This window comes from Marmota marmota, unplaced genomic scaffold (assembly GCF_001458135.2).
Source record: "Marmota marmota marmota unplaced genomic scaffold, marMar, whole genome shotgun sequence".
Lineage (NCBI taxonomy): Eukaryota > Metazoa > Chordata > Mammalia > Rodentia > Sciuridae > Marmota > Marmota marmota.
Window position 1 is genome coordinate 20,037,358 of NW_026000153.1, and position 16,022 is coordinate 20,053,379.

Below are 16,022 nucleotides of genomic sequence, written 5' to 3' on the forward strand. Positions count from 1 at the left end.
TTCCATGCAATTTCCCTTCTCTCTCCCTTTCCCTCCCACCTCTCGTCCCTGTTTAATGTTAATCTTCTTCTCATGCTCTTCCTTCCTGCTCTGTTCTGAGTTGTTTTGAATTTTATGTCCCTGATTACTAAGGATTTGAACATTTTTTCATATATTTGTTGGCCATTTGTATTTCTTCTTCTGAAAGATGTCTCTTTAGATGGTTTGTCCATTCATTCAGTGATTGTTAGTTGTGTGTGTGTGTGTGTGTGTGTGTGTGGTGTTAGGTTTTTTGAGCTCTTTATATATTCTGGTTATCAATTCACTATCAGAATAGTAGCTGGCAAAGTTTTCTCCAGTTCTGTAGGTTCTCTTCACACTTGTGTTTGTTCTCTGTTCTATTTTTCATTTCTGTACTTTCCGTTCTGCCTTCCTGTGGGTTAAACATTTTTATAATTCCATTTTATTTATCTATGGTGCTTCTCCCCCCGCCCCCCCCCCATACTGGGGATTGCACTTGGGTCCTTGCACATTCTAGACAAAGACTACCACTGAGTTCCATCCCTAGCTCCTCCCTCTGCCCCTGATTTTTTTTTTAATTTTGAGACAGGGTCTTACTAAGTTGCCCAGGCCAGGATTGAACTTGTGATCCTCCTGCCTCAGCCATTGGAGAAGATAGAATTACAGATATGCACCACTGTACCTGACTGGGTCTATGATGCTTCATGACCATTGATATTCATCTATGCTATGGCTTCTTTATATCATACCAAGTGGTTGCTACAGGTATTTCATTATATATACATATTACATTAGTCTACTGTGTCATCATTTTAGCAGTTCAAGTGAAGTGTTAACCTTTTTTTACATCCCTTTTCCCTGCTTCATTTATAAGACAATTTTTCTTTCTCTACAAACTTTAAATCCACATAAACATCATATAAGTTTTCTTTCAATTACCTAACATAATTTAAAAGACCCAAGATAAGAAAGAAGGTTTATTGAATGACTTTTTTCCTCTTTCTTTGTTAAGTTTTTCCTTCATTGTGATTTTTTTCCCCTCCCCTATACTGGGGGTTGAACCCGGGGCAGTCCGTCAATAACTTACATATCTAAGCTTTTTTTTTTTCCTTTTTTTGTTTAATTTATTTTTTTGGTACTGGGGGTTGAACCCAGGGGTGCTCAACCACTAAGTTATGTCCCCAGCCCTTTTTTATTTTGTCAGGTCCTCATTAAGTTGCTTAGGGCCTCAATAATTTGCTGGGGCTGGCCTTGATCTCATGATCCTCCTACCTCAGCCTCCCAAACTGCTGGAATTACAGGCATGCGCCATAACAACTTTGCTACATTGCCTATGCTGGTTGCAATTCTGCCTTAGGGTCTCAAGTTTCTGGTATCGCAAGTGTGCACCACCATGCCGGCTTCCTTCCTATTAGATAGCTTCCTTTAATTGTTCTTTTAAGGTAGGTCTGCTGGCAACAAATTATGTTAGTTTTCTTTCATCTGAGAAGATATTGATTTCCCTTAATTTTTTTTTTTTTTTTAATACCAGGCAGGGATTGAACTCAGGGGCACTCGACCACTGAGCCACATCCCCAGCCCTATTTTGTATTTTATTTAGAGACAGGGTCTCACTGAGTTGCTTAGTGCCTCGCAGTTGCTGAGGCTGACTTTGAACTCTTGATTCGCCTGTCTCAGCCTCCCAAGCCACGGGATTACAGGCATGCGCCACCGCTCCCGGCCCCCTTAATTCTTGATGGGTGTTTTTTGCTGTATATAGGATTCTGTGTTGAAGTTCTTTTATTTTCAATCCTTGAAAAAAAAAAATCGCCACTTCCCTCTGGCCTCCATGTTTTATTTTTTCTGTTTTTCTTTTCCACCAGGGATTGAACCCAGGGGCACTTTACCACTGACCCACATCCCCAGCCCTTTTTTATATTTTACTTGGAGACAGGGTCTCTCTGAGTTGCTTAGGGACTCACTAAATTGCTACTGGGATTACAGGCGTGAACCACCACGCCTGCTGGCCTCTGTGCTTTCTGATAGGAAATTCTCTCTGATATCCATAGTCCTGCTGCTCTTTGGTTTTGGATGTTTGGTTATGATGTTCTTAACGTTGATGTCTTTGGACTTATTCTCTTTGGAATTTGTTCAATTTCTTGAATCTGTAGGTTTATATCTTTGTCGTATTTGGAAAGTTTCCAGCCATTGTTTCTTTGAATATATTTTTCAGTTGCCCTCTTTCTCCTTTCTTTCCAAAACTCTGATGACACAAATATTAGATATTTTATTATAGTCCCATGTAACCCTGAGGCTCTGTTTATGTGTTTTCTTTCTGTTGTTGGGTTTGGAAAATTTCTACTGTTCTATCTTCCAACTCCCTGGTCCTCTGTCCCCTCTATTCTGCCATTGAGTCCATCCCCTGAGTTTTAAATTTTTAGTTATTGTATTTTTTTTTTAATTCTAAAATTTCCATTTGGTTCTTCTTTTGGGAAGGGTACTGGAAAACTGAACCCAGGGGTACTCTACCACTGAGCAAAAACATCCCCAGACTTTTTTTTTCTTAATTTCAGTTTTTTTAAATATTTATTTTTTTAGTTATAGGTGGACACAATATCTTTATTTTATTTTTATATGGTGCTGAGGATCGAACCTGGGTGCCTCAAGCATGGTAGGCGAGCACTCTACCTCTGAGCCATAACCCCAGCCCTTAATTTCAGTTTTTAAGATAGGGTCTTACTAAGTTGCTGAGACTGGCCTCAAACTTGCAATTGTCCTGCCTCTGCCTCACAAATCACTGGGATTACAGGCATACACTGCTATACCAGGCCCATTGGGTTCTTCTTCAGATTTTCTATTTCTTTATTTCCATTCCTTTTCTTTTTAAAAATTTTCAAGAGTGTTTATAACTGCTTGTTGAAGCATTTATATGATGGCTAATTAAAATCTTCATCAGATAATTCTAATATCTTTGTCATCTTGGCGTTGTTACCTGTTGATGGTCTTCTTAAATTTAGTTTGAGATCTACCTGGGTTTGGGTATATGAAATGGTTTTTAATTGAAAACCCAACATTTTGAGTATTTTGCTATGATACTCTGTATCCTATTTAAACAGTGTTTTAAATGGATATTGTGCCACCATTTCAACAGGAGATGGTGGGGTGCCTCCTAAGCACTGCCAGGTGGGTATTTCTCACTGGCTTTTGGAAGTTTTGGAATCTATGGAAGTTTTCTTTGTTGCAGCTTGGTGGGGTGGGAATTCCTGCTTCATGCTAAGCCTCCACATAACATCTCCCTGACTGGATCTGAGCATCTTGCTATGGTACTGAGGGAGATATAGAAGGGCTTAGGCAGTCTGGGCAAGATGGCAGGTGAAGAAGTCCAGGGCAGGGCCAGAATAAAGGAGCATGCAAAGGGTCTTCCGATGAGGTCAACTTCCTGCTTGATAGAAGTGCTCGTGGACACAAGCAGGGGATTCAATCAAACAGACACTTCTGTATTCATGTTCCTAAGCAGGGGATCCAACAGAAAAACTCAAATAAACACATGGACAGAGGAGACGCCAATCAATAATAGTGAGGAGTGGGTGGAGAAGATAAGCAAAGGAGGAAATTCCGAGATATAAAAAGTTCAGGCCCAAACTCCCCCACCAGATTCCCAGCTCTGGGATTCCTTCTCTTCAGAGAAGTCTGTCTCTGTATCTCAATCTTTTTTCAATAAACCTAATTTTTTTTGTTATCTGTGTCCTGTTCTTCAATTTTTTGCTGAACAGGGACAATGAACCCAGCACCCCTAGACGGTAACAGTACCCCATGTGACCTCCACTGATATTTCAGGAGTATGGGGTAGTATCAACACTTGAGGGGTAGTCAGAGTCTTGACTCCACTAAGGGTTTTCTCACACCACCCTGGCAGAGAGGGGAAAGACAGCCACATTAAATCTGGCTGAGTGTGGAAGTCTAAGACAGCTTTTATGCCCCAAATTCACCAGAATTGTTCAAACTAGCCAACCCTCAGCTGCTGACCCTGTCCTGCTGCTTCACTTTACATACAAAAACTCCTACTAAAAGTGTGGGCCTAGTAGTTCCCCTGGCTCCTGCTCCTGCCTCCTGAGCCATTCTGGTGCTTCCCCACGTGGCCTTGCATGATATGCTATGACTCATATTTCTAGAAAACTATAACCTTACTTTTTTCTTTTAATTGCATTTACCTCTCTGTGTTGTCACTCAGTTGCTTCCAAAAAATTAAGATACAGTGGGTACAAACGAGACAACATCTCATATAGAAATCTAGGAAAGGAGTAACACAGGGAAGAGTACAGGATGTAGTAGTGTGATGGGGCTGGGAGTTAACAAGTCAATCAGTGTGGCTGGAGCCCAGTGAGTGTAGGGAGCCAATGTGGAGAACCTATAAGGATTTGGGATTCATCTTACCAGGAGCACAATGGGAAACCATGTTTTTACCGTGTTTTTATTGTTGTTTGCAGTAGTCCGGATTGAACCCAGGCTGCTACATCCCAGCCCTTCTTTATCTTGAGATGGGGTCTTGCTAAGTTGCTCAGGCTGGTCTCAAAGTTGTGATTACCTGCTTCAGCCTCCCAAGCTGGCATTACAAGCACACACCTTCACACCCAGCTCATTACACTGACTTTTTTTTTGGTACCAAAGATTGAACTTAGGGGCACTTAACCACTGAGCCGCATCCCCAGCCCTTTTTCGTATTTTGCTTAGAGACAGAGTCTCACTGAGTTGCTTAGCACCTCGCTGAGTTGCTGAGGCTAGCTTTGAATTCACAATCCTCCTGCCTCAGGCTCCCAAACTGCTGGGACTGCAGGCATGTGCCACTGCACCAGGCAGTTCCTCTTCTCAGAAGAGGAACATCACACTCTTGTTTTTGAAAGGGCTCTTTTGGTTGCTGAATTTAAGGTAAGGGCAGAGATAGGCCAATCCCAACTCATTGCTTCTATTCAACATTGTACTAGAGATACTAGCCAGGGCAATTAAACAAGAAAATGAAATAAAAGGTATCCAGACTATAAAGAAAGAACTAAAATGAGCTCTGTTTGCAGATGACCTAATTTTTATATAGAAAAAACGAAGGAACCCACCACAAAATCTCTTAGAATTAGTAATTTAGATCAGCTAGGTTGCAGGATATAAGAACAATATACAAGACTAAGTGTGGTGGTGCATGCCTGTAATCCCAGTGGCTCTGGAGGTTGAGGCAGGAGGCCAGCCTCAGCAAAAGTGAGGCACTAAGCAACTCAGTAATACCCTGTCTCTAAATAAAATACAAAAAAGTGCTGGGGATGTGCTCAGTGGTTGAGTTCCCTGAGTTCAATTCCTAGTACAAAAAAAAAATATATATATATATATATATATACACACACACACAATGTGTGTGTGTGTATATATATTTCTGCACAATGACAATAAACAAACTGAAAAGGAAATTAAGAAAAAATTTTATTCACAATAACATCAAAAAGAATAAAATACTTAGGAATAATTTATCAAAAAAGTACAAAATTTATACTTGGAAAACTCTAAGCTCTTATTTAAAAAATTAAATATCTAAATAAATGGAAAGAGACCCATGTTCATAGGTCAAATGACTTGATATCATTAAGATGAAATTACTGGCTGGGACTATAGCTCAGTGGAATTCAAATAACACAATAACAAGAAAACAAAAAAGCTGATTTTAAAATAGGAAATGGACCTGAATATACATTTCTCAAAAGAAGACATACAGATGGTCAATGATACAAAAAAGTATTCAACATCACTAATCACCAGGGAAATGAAAATTAAAGCCAAAAAAAGATTAGGTCACTTCACATCTTTCAGAATGGATATTATCATCAAGATAAATGGTAATTTTTTCCAATGATGTGTAAAGAGGGACTCTTGTACACTGTTAGTGGGAATATAAATTAGTACAGTCATTTTAGAAAAGGGTATGGAGTTTCCTCAAAAAATAGAACTGCCATAATATGCAGTTATCCTGTTTCTAGGTATATATCTAAAGAAACTGAAATCAATATGTCAAAGAGACATCTGCACTCCTATGTTTATTGCAGCACCATTCATAATACCCAAGATATGAAGTGTTAGAGTCTGTAAACAAGTCAAGATGGCGCCTGGCATTTTGCCAGAGAATTGTTAGAGTCTGTAAACAAGTCAGGATGGCGCCTGGCAAAATGCCAGAGGAAGTGGTTTGTGAAGTAACTCCAGAGAGCCATTAAGTGTGGAGATTCCTTATTGGTTGACTGCTGTATCGAGTTTATGTTAATTAAGATAAGCTGTGTGGAATGTATATATACCGCTCCAGTTCTACAATAAACGGCTCCTACTCCTGCTGTATCACTCTACACAAGTTGTTCGTCACCCCCTGGTTATTTTGCTGCAGCCGGACTGCGGCAATGAAGTCAACCTAAGTGTCCATCAGTGGGTGAATGGATAAGGAAAATGTGATATAGACATATAGATATATTATATAATATGTATATTATATCACATATTATATCATATATACATATATACATATATACACACACTGGAATATTATTCAACATTTTATAAAAGGGAAATCTGTCATTTGTGGCAACGTGGATGATTAAATGAAATAAGCCAGGCACAGAAAGGCAAACACTGCATGCCCTCATTACATGTAGAATCCAAAAACATAAAATTTTATAGAAGCAAAGAGTAGAATGGAGGGTACCAGAATCTGGAGTGTAGAAATGGTGGACAGGGAACCCCTTCCACTTGTACCCTTTGACCAACATCTTATTCCTTAGACAGAAGGAATAAGTTGCATTGTGACTATAGTTAACATAATGTAATGTACATTAACATAATGTATGTATATTTCAAAAGTATAAGAGTAGACTTTACATGTTCTTAACATAAAAAAGTAATAAGTGTGAGCTGATGGATATAGTTTGATTTAATCACTCCAAAATATATACATATATCATGACATCACATTGTACCCTAATACATACAGTGGTTATGTATCAATTAAAAATAAAGTTGTTTTAAAAAATCCAAGTAACCTAGAATAGCCAAAACAGTCTTGAAGAAAGACAACAAAGAGCCATGTAGGAGCCAGGCAAGTGGTTCATGCCTACAATCCCAGCTACTGGGGGAACAGAGGCAGAAGGATCACAAGTTTGAGGTCAGTTTGAGCAATTTAGCAAGACCCTTTTTCAAAATTAAAATTAGAAAAAAAGGTCTTGGGATATAGTTCTGTACTGGGGGTTGGGGAGGGACACAGCATGAAGAAAAATGGAAAATCTCATGCCCTGATGGTAGGAATGTAAAATAGGGCAGCTGCTATGGAAAGGGTCTGGCAGTTTCTCTAAAGGTTAAGCAGAGTTACTGTATGACCTAGCAATGTCACTGTCAGGGACATGCTCAGAGAAATGAAAACATGTCCACATAGAAACTTGTGTATAAATGTTCATGACAGCGTTATTCACAGTAGTTAGAAAGCAAAAATATTCCAGATGTCCCCAAAAGATGAACAAATAAACAGAATGTGGCATGTTTATATAATTATTCAACTATAAAAAAGAATAAAGCATTGACCCATGCTATAAAACAGAAGAATTTTGATATATTACACTCAGTGAAGAAGCCAGATATAAATGAACACATATTGGTCAAGTGTGTACGCCTATAATCTCAGCTACTCAGGAGGCTTAAGTGAGGCAGAAGGATTGCAAGTTCAAGGGCAGCCTAAGAGACTAAGGAAGACCCTGTCGCCAAATAAGAGGGACTCGGATGTAGCTTAGTGGTAGAGCACACCTGGGTTCAATCCTGAGTATTGAAACAAAACAAACAACAAAAAGCTACCCATATATTGTATGATTCCATATACAATATATGAAATAGGCACATCCATAGAAAAAGTAGGTATTGTTTGTCAAGGGTAAGGGCAGAAAGACTGGGATGTGACCCCTAGTGGCTACTGGATTCCTCTTGGCAGTCATGAAAATGCTCTCAAATTGTACAACCCTGTGAAGATATGTAACATTACTTTATATAGGTGAATTACATGGAATGTGAGTTATATCTCACTCCAGCTGTTAGTAAGAATAAAAAGAGCTGGGCATGGTGGCCCACACCTGTAATCACAGTGATTCAGGAGGCTGAAGCGGGAGGAGAGCAAGTTCAAGATCAGCCTTGGCAACTTAGTGGGATCCTGTCTGGAAATAACAATTTTAAAAATTTTAAATTTTTATAACTCAGAGGTAGAGTGCCCTGGCTTCAATAATTGGTACTGTGGGGGAAAAAAGAGTGTTTTTTTTATGTTTGTTTGTTTGTTTTGTTTTGTTTTAAGAACAAAAAGAGCAAGCTGCGGAGAGCTAAGGCAAGGGCACAGGATGGGGTGGTGATAGGTGTTGGGATTTGGAACAGCAATGGGTGAGGGAGGAGAGCAGTGTCCTGTTGTCATTCTAGCAGCTGCAAGGACAGTGTTGCAGCTGGCTTCATAGGGAGACATCAAAGGAGCTGGCATAACAGGAGCTAGATGAGCTGCCAGAGTTCCATTTTGGATATGCTGAGATTTGCATCAGAAATAGAGGACTAGTCTGGTAGGCAGATGAACATACAGGCCAGACCTTCAGGAAAGGGAGGATGGCTCTTGTGCAAGTCATTTTCATGAAGATGTGTCTAAGCCATAGTGCTGGGTTTCTGTTCTCGCTACTAAAAGGCTCAGGGGTCACTCCAGTTAAACTGGGCTAACTGGGCTGCATGAAATAACCACACAAGAGACACAAATACCTTTTTCTTTGGGGTTGCTATGACGGCTCCTCTGACCTTAAGGGTCCGCAGAAAGAGAGAGAGAGATAGAGAGCACCCGCTGACCCCTTTTATTGAGAAGCTATTCAAATGAGGCAAGGGGTCAGGTTTCAGGGGGCTGAGTCTATCTTAATGATGTCCACTGTCAGCAGGTTGACTGACATTTGGGTAGGCCACACCCAAGGGCTCAGTAAGAGAAGGAGACACACACAAGATGCTTCCATGGAAGATTCTATCCTAAACAGGGCAAGGGGTTATATTACAAAGGAACAGGTGAGCATAGCTTCACCCATGGGGCTGTAGCAAGTCACACCCATGCACAAGACACCGACCATCACACCCAAGAAGGGTGGGGAAAACTCTGCCACATTTCTGGGACTGAGCGCCTCAGCACCCAGCCGGGGAGTGTAACCCAGTCACGTGCAAGGTCGGTCTCCCACACCATAGGACCACAGGAGTCCCTGGGAACAAGTGTGGAGAAGAGGCTACCTCTGAGAATAGAGCCTGGGTACTCCATGTCTTGTGGAGAAGGCGAGGAGGAGAAGCACAGAGTGGAGCCTGGAGTTGGGCTATAGGTAGGTCTCTGGTATAGTGGCCACAATCTGTCTTCATTGCCCTTGACAGGCACAGGCTGACTGGAGGTGTTCGGTGGGGTGGCGGGGACAGGTAAAGGGACAGTGATAGACAACTCCTGAGGGGACAAGAAAATGAGGAAGTGGACCAAAGGAGAAGTAGGTTTATGTGAGAGACGCTGATGATGTGTCACAAGAGAAGAAACATTTAATGTCACAGGAACCAGATGGAGAGATTTCTGGAGAGATTTCAAGAGTGTACCAGAGTCCTGTAACAAATGACTGTAACAAATGACCACAACCCGGGGTAGCTTCAACAACAGACATTTATTCTACCCCTCATACATCAGATAGAGCACTAATCTCTAGGGTATATAAAGAACTCAAAAAGCTAAACATCAAAAAACCAAATAACCCGATCAATAAACGGGCCAAGGATATGAACAGACACCTCTCAGAAGAGGATATAGAATCAATTAACAAATATATGAGAAAATGCTCATCATCTCTAGCAATTAGAGAAATGCAAATCAAAACTAAGATACCATCTCACTCCAGTCAGAATGGCAGCTATTATGAAGAAAAATAACAAAAATTGTTGGTGAGGATGTGGGGGAAAAGACATACTCATACATTGCTGGTGGGACTGCAAATTGGTGCAGCCAATATGGAAAGCAGTATGGCGATTCCTCAGAAAACCTGGAATAGAACCACCATTTGACCCAGCTATTCCTCTCCTCAGTCTATACCCAAAGGACTTAAAAATAGCATACTACAGGGACACAGCCACATCAATGTTTATAGCCTCACAATTCACAATAGCTGTGGAGCCAACCTAGATACCCTTCAGTAGATGAATGGATTAAAAAATGTGGCATATATACCCATTGGAATATTACTCAGCAATAAAAGAGAATAAAATCATGGCATTTTCAGGAAAATGGATGGAGTTGGAGAAGATAATGCTAAGTGAAGTTAGCCAATCTCCAAAAAACAATTGTCGAATGTTTTCTCTGATATAAGGTGACTGACTCATAGTGGGGTAGGGAGAGGGAGCATGGGAGGAATAGACGAACTCTAGATAGAGCAGAGGGGTGGGAGGGGCAGGGAGGCAGCAGGGGTTAGCAATGATGGTGGAATGTGATGGACATCATTATCCAAAGTACATGTATGAAGACATGAATTGGTGTGAACATACTTTATATATAGAGATATGAAAAATTGTGTTCTATATGTGTAATAAGAATTGTGATGCATTCTGCTGTCATGTATTTAAAAAATAAAAACAATTAAAAAATAAAATTAAATTAAAAAAGAAAACAATAGACATTTATTGTCTTCCAGTTCTGGGCCAAAAGATTGAAATCAAAGGGCAGGCAGGCCAAGCATCTGTGAGTGCTCCTGTCCCCTCCTGCCTCTTTGGCTTCTGGGTGGCTCCACCTATCATGTGATTGTGGCTGCATACCTCCAGTCTCTGCCCCAAATTCACATGACCTCTGTCTGTATCTGTCTCTAAACTCCCTCATCCACACCCTTATGATGACATATGTGGGTGCAATTGGGGCCACCTGGATCATCCAGGACCAGCTCCTCCTCTTGGGATTCTTCACTTAGTCACATCTTTTGCTGTTTAAGTGATATTCACAAGTTCTGGGAATTAGCATGTGGACATACTTTTTGGGGGCCACCATTCAGCCTACTACCTGGAACAACATCTGGGGGTGGGAGCTGTAGCACAGTGAGCAAAGCACCTTGGTGCAGGGGCAGCTGGGGGCAGGGTGGTGGGGCACCTGGAGACATTCTCGGCATCACCTGTATATCTTCATGAAATCAGGGGCAAGGTCATCCATGAAGTGGATACAGGAGGTAAGAGTTGTGGTCTCTTCCCAGAGTGCAGGGCAAACTGTAAAGGAATCAATTCACCCAGTCATGGCATATGGGGCTGGCTCCCTTGAGGTCAGTCAGGAAGGTAAATTGAAATCAGGGAACAGAACTGAGTGCTTGTCCCAATGCAACCCTGTGCTGTTGATGTCTATTGTGGAGAGGGAGGAGTTAATAGGGCTTAGAAGTAAATGTTAGAAAATAACACAAATTTTAATTGGCAAACAGGAATACATCTTCCACCGCATGCCCTCACCTTGCAGGTGCATTACAGGAATGTTTAGGAACTAAGCTGCATGCACATGGTCTCGTCTCCCCTCTCCTGCCCAATTTCACTGACTGAGTACACAGGAGCAAGAGTGTGCATTTGGCACCAGGAAGGGCCAGGGCTGAAGGCCATGCTGGGTCATGGCCATGGGAGGCCCAGTGGCTAGGAAGAGGGCAGAGCTGCTTGCCTCATGGTGCTGGGAAGCGGCATTTCATTCAGCTATGGCTCCTTCCAGGAACTAATCCAGGAGTTGATGGCATTCGGAAAGCTGTGGTTGAAATTCCTTCATACCTCTGTGACCAGCCATCAGGGTTTGGGGCATAGCTAACTTTTGTCCTCATCTGGCCTCTTGCCTAACCTGGGTTTTGGAAGGTTTGGAAGTACATGAAGAAGCACCAGTTTGGGGCCACAGTGATGGGGCCTGCTGGTGGAAACTTGAAGGGCACCATGGGTGGAGTGGGTGAGTGGCTCAGGTGGAGCTTGTGGTTGATGGTGCTGAGCCAGTTCCATTTGTATAAATGCAGGCAGTGGGTTCTAGTGCTGTAGGAATATTCCCCATGGAATATCAAAAGAACACACAAATACAGTCCAAACAGCAAAGAGACAGAGTGTAGTAAATGTTATTTTATTTCATATACTTGTTTTTTTCATAAATATATTGTTTTAGTTGAAGATGGGCACAATATCTTTATTTTGTTTATTATGTGATGCTGAGGATCAAACCCAGTGCCTCACATATGCCAGGCAAGTGCTTTACTACTGAGCCCCAGCCCCAGCCCCCATATACTTGTTTTTCACAGTGAACATGTATTACTTTTTTGACAAAGAAGAAAAAAATAAAAGTTCCATATGTATATTTGGTACTGGGGATTGAACCCAGGGATGCTTTACTACTGAGCTACACCTTTATTATGTGTTGTTGTTGTTTCTAATTTTGACACAGGGTCTCATTCAGTTGTTTATGGTCTTGCTAAATTGCTGAGGTAGGCCCTTGAACTTGCGACCCTGCCTCAACCTCCCGAGAGGCTAGGATTATAGACGTATGCCACCACGCGACTAATAAACGCTATTTTAAAAATTCTGATACCTTTAGCTTATACTGGAGGTGCCTGGGTTGAAGCCTTGTGCCCAGCCTGGGTAGGAGCCTGGGCAGGGCCTCAGCAAGACTGGGGTGGGGATTGAACAAGGCTGTCTGAGACTTTGGTGAAGGGAGTGGGTGAGGAGGTGGGTTTAGTACAGGACCTGGGTGGGGCTTGGGGCAGAGTTTGGCTGGTGTGCTGGATAAGGTTTGGAGCAGGTCCTGCGTGGGACTTGAAGAGACTGAGGGTGCCCTGGTGGAACTAGGGCCATGCCTGGGTGGGGAATGAGTGGAACCTGTGCAGGGGGGCCTAGACAGTTCCTAGGAGGAAGCCTAGGTAGGACCTGGGTGAAGCTTAGGGTACATCTTCCAAAGAGGCTGGGTCCCAGTGGACCCCATGAAGGCAGTAAGTGACTTTCAGTGACAGGCAATCAGGTCTTCAACCATCTGTACAGGAAGTAAGTGTAGAGGAAGGGAGGCAACAGGAGGCCAGCTAGGAGCTACTTCACTGGTCCCAAGTTCAGGTGACAAGGTGAATGAGACAAAGCATTCCAAATGCCACCTTCAGCTTCCCCTGACTTCTTACCTTGTACCATGGGTGTGCATGTGGACTATCCCCATGTCCACTGTCTGCCTCTCTCCTCCTCACCACTGGCTGTGGATGACCACAGAGTAGCTGAAACCAGCTAATCACTGATTCTCTCAGAACTTTAAGAAGCATGGAAAGACTGAGCCAGTTAGCAGGAGAGAAGATGAAAGTGTTGAATAGAGGCATAACCTTGGCCTCCAGGGGAGATGGAGCCAGACTACAGGGAAGCAGAAGAGAGAAGGGGTGCAGAAACTTTCAGAAGACAGAGATATCTGAGGAGTTAAAATGAGGACTGCTTTTCCATAAATAACTTTGAGAAAACCTCCACAATCCTTGCAAAAACAGAACTATGCCTAGGGGACTCTGGTGTGGTACCCGGTGCCTCCCCCACTGCGCTGCACCCATTCTATGTCAAGTGACTATAATAGTGGTCCACTTTATGCTTTGAATCTTACCCTTGATGCTCTGCCACTGCAACTGATTTTTAAAATGGACATGTTTCTTTCTCTTCCTCTCTCCTTGCTCCTTCCTAATCTCTTCCACTCCCTAATCTCAGGGGAAACAGGATTACCTTTCTTCTCTATCCTAGACAGCATTACCTGTCCCTGAGTGCACACCATCCATAGTAATGAAGTAATCCAGATTTTGGGGATGGCACCAGAAGATCTCAGAAATGAACATCTCCCAAATTAACAAGTGGATTATAACTCCAGAAAATACATGGAATGTAGCCTTTAAATCACCTCAATAAAGGCCCCCGTTCCTGCTGATGCTCAGTGTAAGGTCCTTTCTTAGCATCTGGATGGCCATCTTAAGTGACAACTACCATCTTAAGAAAAAGTTTCTTCACTCTCCTGCCCAAGGGCCTTTCTGAGAAAGGCTCACCACTCCCTCATACCAATGCAACCCTTAACAGCCCACATTAGGACCTACCCGGCTCTAATCCCTGAGCCTTCCCCATAAAAGTCTCAAACCCCAAGCCTGTGTTGCCTCTGTCTCCTGTAGAGAGATGGCCTTTATTTGTCAGCTCTAACAAATAACTCGTGTGTATCACTGCCTGGTCTCTGTCTTTCATTTTTCACTTGCCCGTCTCCTGGTTCCTCACTTTCCTTTCATGCAGAATCACAGCCTTTGGGATGGGAGTCCCCTGTGTTTCTCCTTTGCCAGCAAAGCAAAAAACCTTCTTTTTCCTTTTTCTCAAAAACCATGTCCTCATTATTGGCATGAAGGACAAGGACTGAGCTTTTGGCAACACTATCTCTACACTCCTCTCATCTGGACCAGTCCCCTAGGCCTGATATTTCCAGTCTGGGCCAGTTCTGGGACTGAGCCTCTGTTAGGATTTGTTTCCTCAAGATCAGATTCAGATTGGACATTTCTGGCTGGAACTTCCATTTGGAGGCTTCTTTGTCTTCTCTTGAGCATCACATTGTTACCCTGCCCTAATCTTGCTTATCTTTGAGGATGGGATGCCTCAAGACAAGAAGTTTCTCTTCAGGTGGGCTCCCTGAAACTGGTTAGATTTAAAATGACTGCCAGAGTAACCCAGAAACTTCTGCCTTTGTTAGAATTCCATCTATCTGATAAATGACATACCCCAGCGCCACGAAACTTGACAATTGCCATGACAATGACCAGAAAGAACCATAAAAGAAGCAAAAAGAGGTGGCACCTGAATTCCTGGAAAATCTCCTCCTGTTCCCAGAGCACATGATGGGACAAACTGCTGACATCATGAATCAGAAAGGAGAAAGAGATTGAGAGACTGGAATGTCACAATTCTCTTAAAGGTCCTCGCCACCAACCCCAGCTAAGGACTGTCCACTAGGCTCCACCTCTTAAAGGTCCATTCCACAGCACCTCCCAATGTCCCAATATTGACCAAGTCCTTAACACCTTTGGGGGACACTACCTATATTCAAACCAAAGTAGAGACCCATTAGTGTGTTCCATTTAACTATTACCTACTAGAGGGTAATTATTAGCTTCCTAACATAAGCTCCATAAACAGTGAAGATTTCAGTTTTACTCACTGTCATTTTTTCAGCACTGAAAATAGTGTCAGGCATAGAGTACAAACATAATAAAAACATCTCAAGGATACAAATCAACACACAAAAATCAGTGGCTTTCCTACATACCAATAATAAATTTGCTGAAAAGGAAATCAGGAAAAAATTCCATTCACAATAGCTTCAAACAAACAAATAAACTTAGGAATAAATCTAACCAAGGAGGTGAAAGACTTCTATAATAAAAAGACCTCTACAATAAAAATTATAGAACACTGAAGAAACTGAAGAAGACACCAGATGATGAAAAGACCTCCTATACACATGGACAGGCAGAAAAATATTGTCAAAATGACCATATTACCAAAAGCAATCTATAAATTCAATGCAATTCCCATCCAAATACCAATGATGCTCGTCCCAGAACTAGAAAGAACAGTCCTAAAATTCATTTAGGAGAATAAAAGATTCAGAATAGCCAAAGCAATTGTAAGACAAAAAAGCAATGTTAGAGGCATCACAGTACCAGACTTCAAATTATACTACAGAGCTATAATAACAAAAACTGCATGATACTGTCATAAAAATAGACCCACAGACCAATGGTACCAAATAGAAGATTCAGAGGAAAACCCACATAAATATAGTCATCTGATCCTTGACAAAGGTGGCAAAAACATATGTTGGAGAAAATATAGCTTTTTTTTTTTGGTACTGGGAATTGAACTCAGGGGCACTCAACCACTAAGCCACATCCCCAGCCCTATTTTGTATTTTACTTAGAGACACAGTCTCACTGAGTTGCTTAGCACCTTGCCTTTGCTGTGGCTGG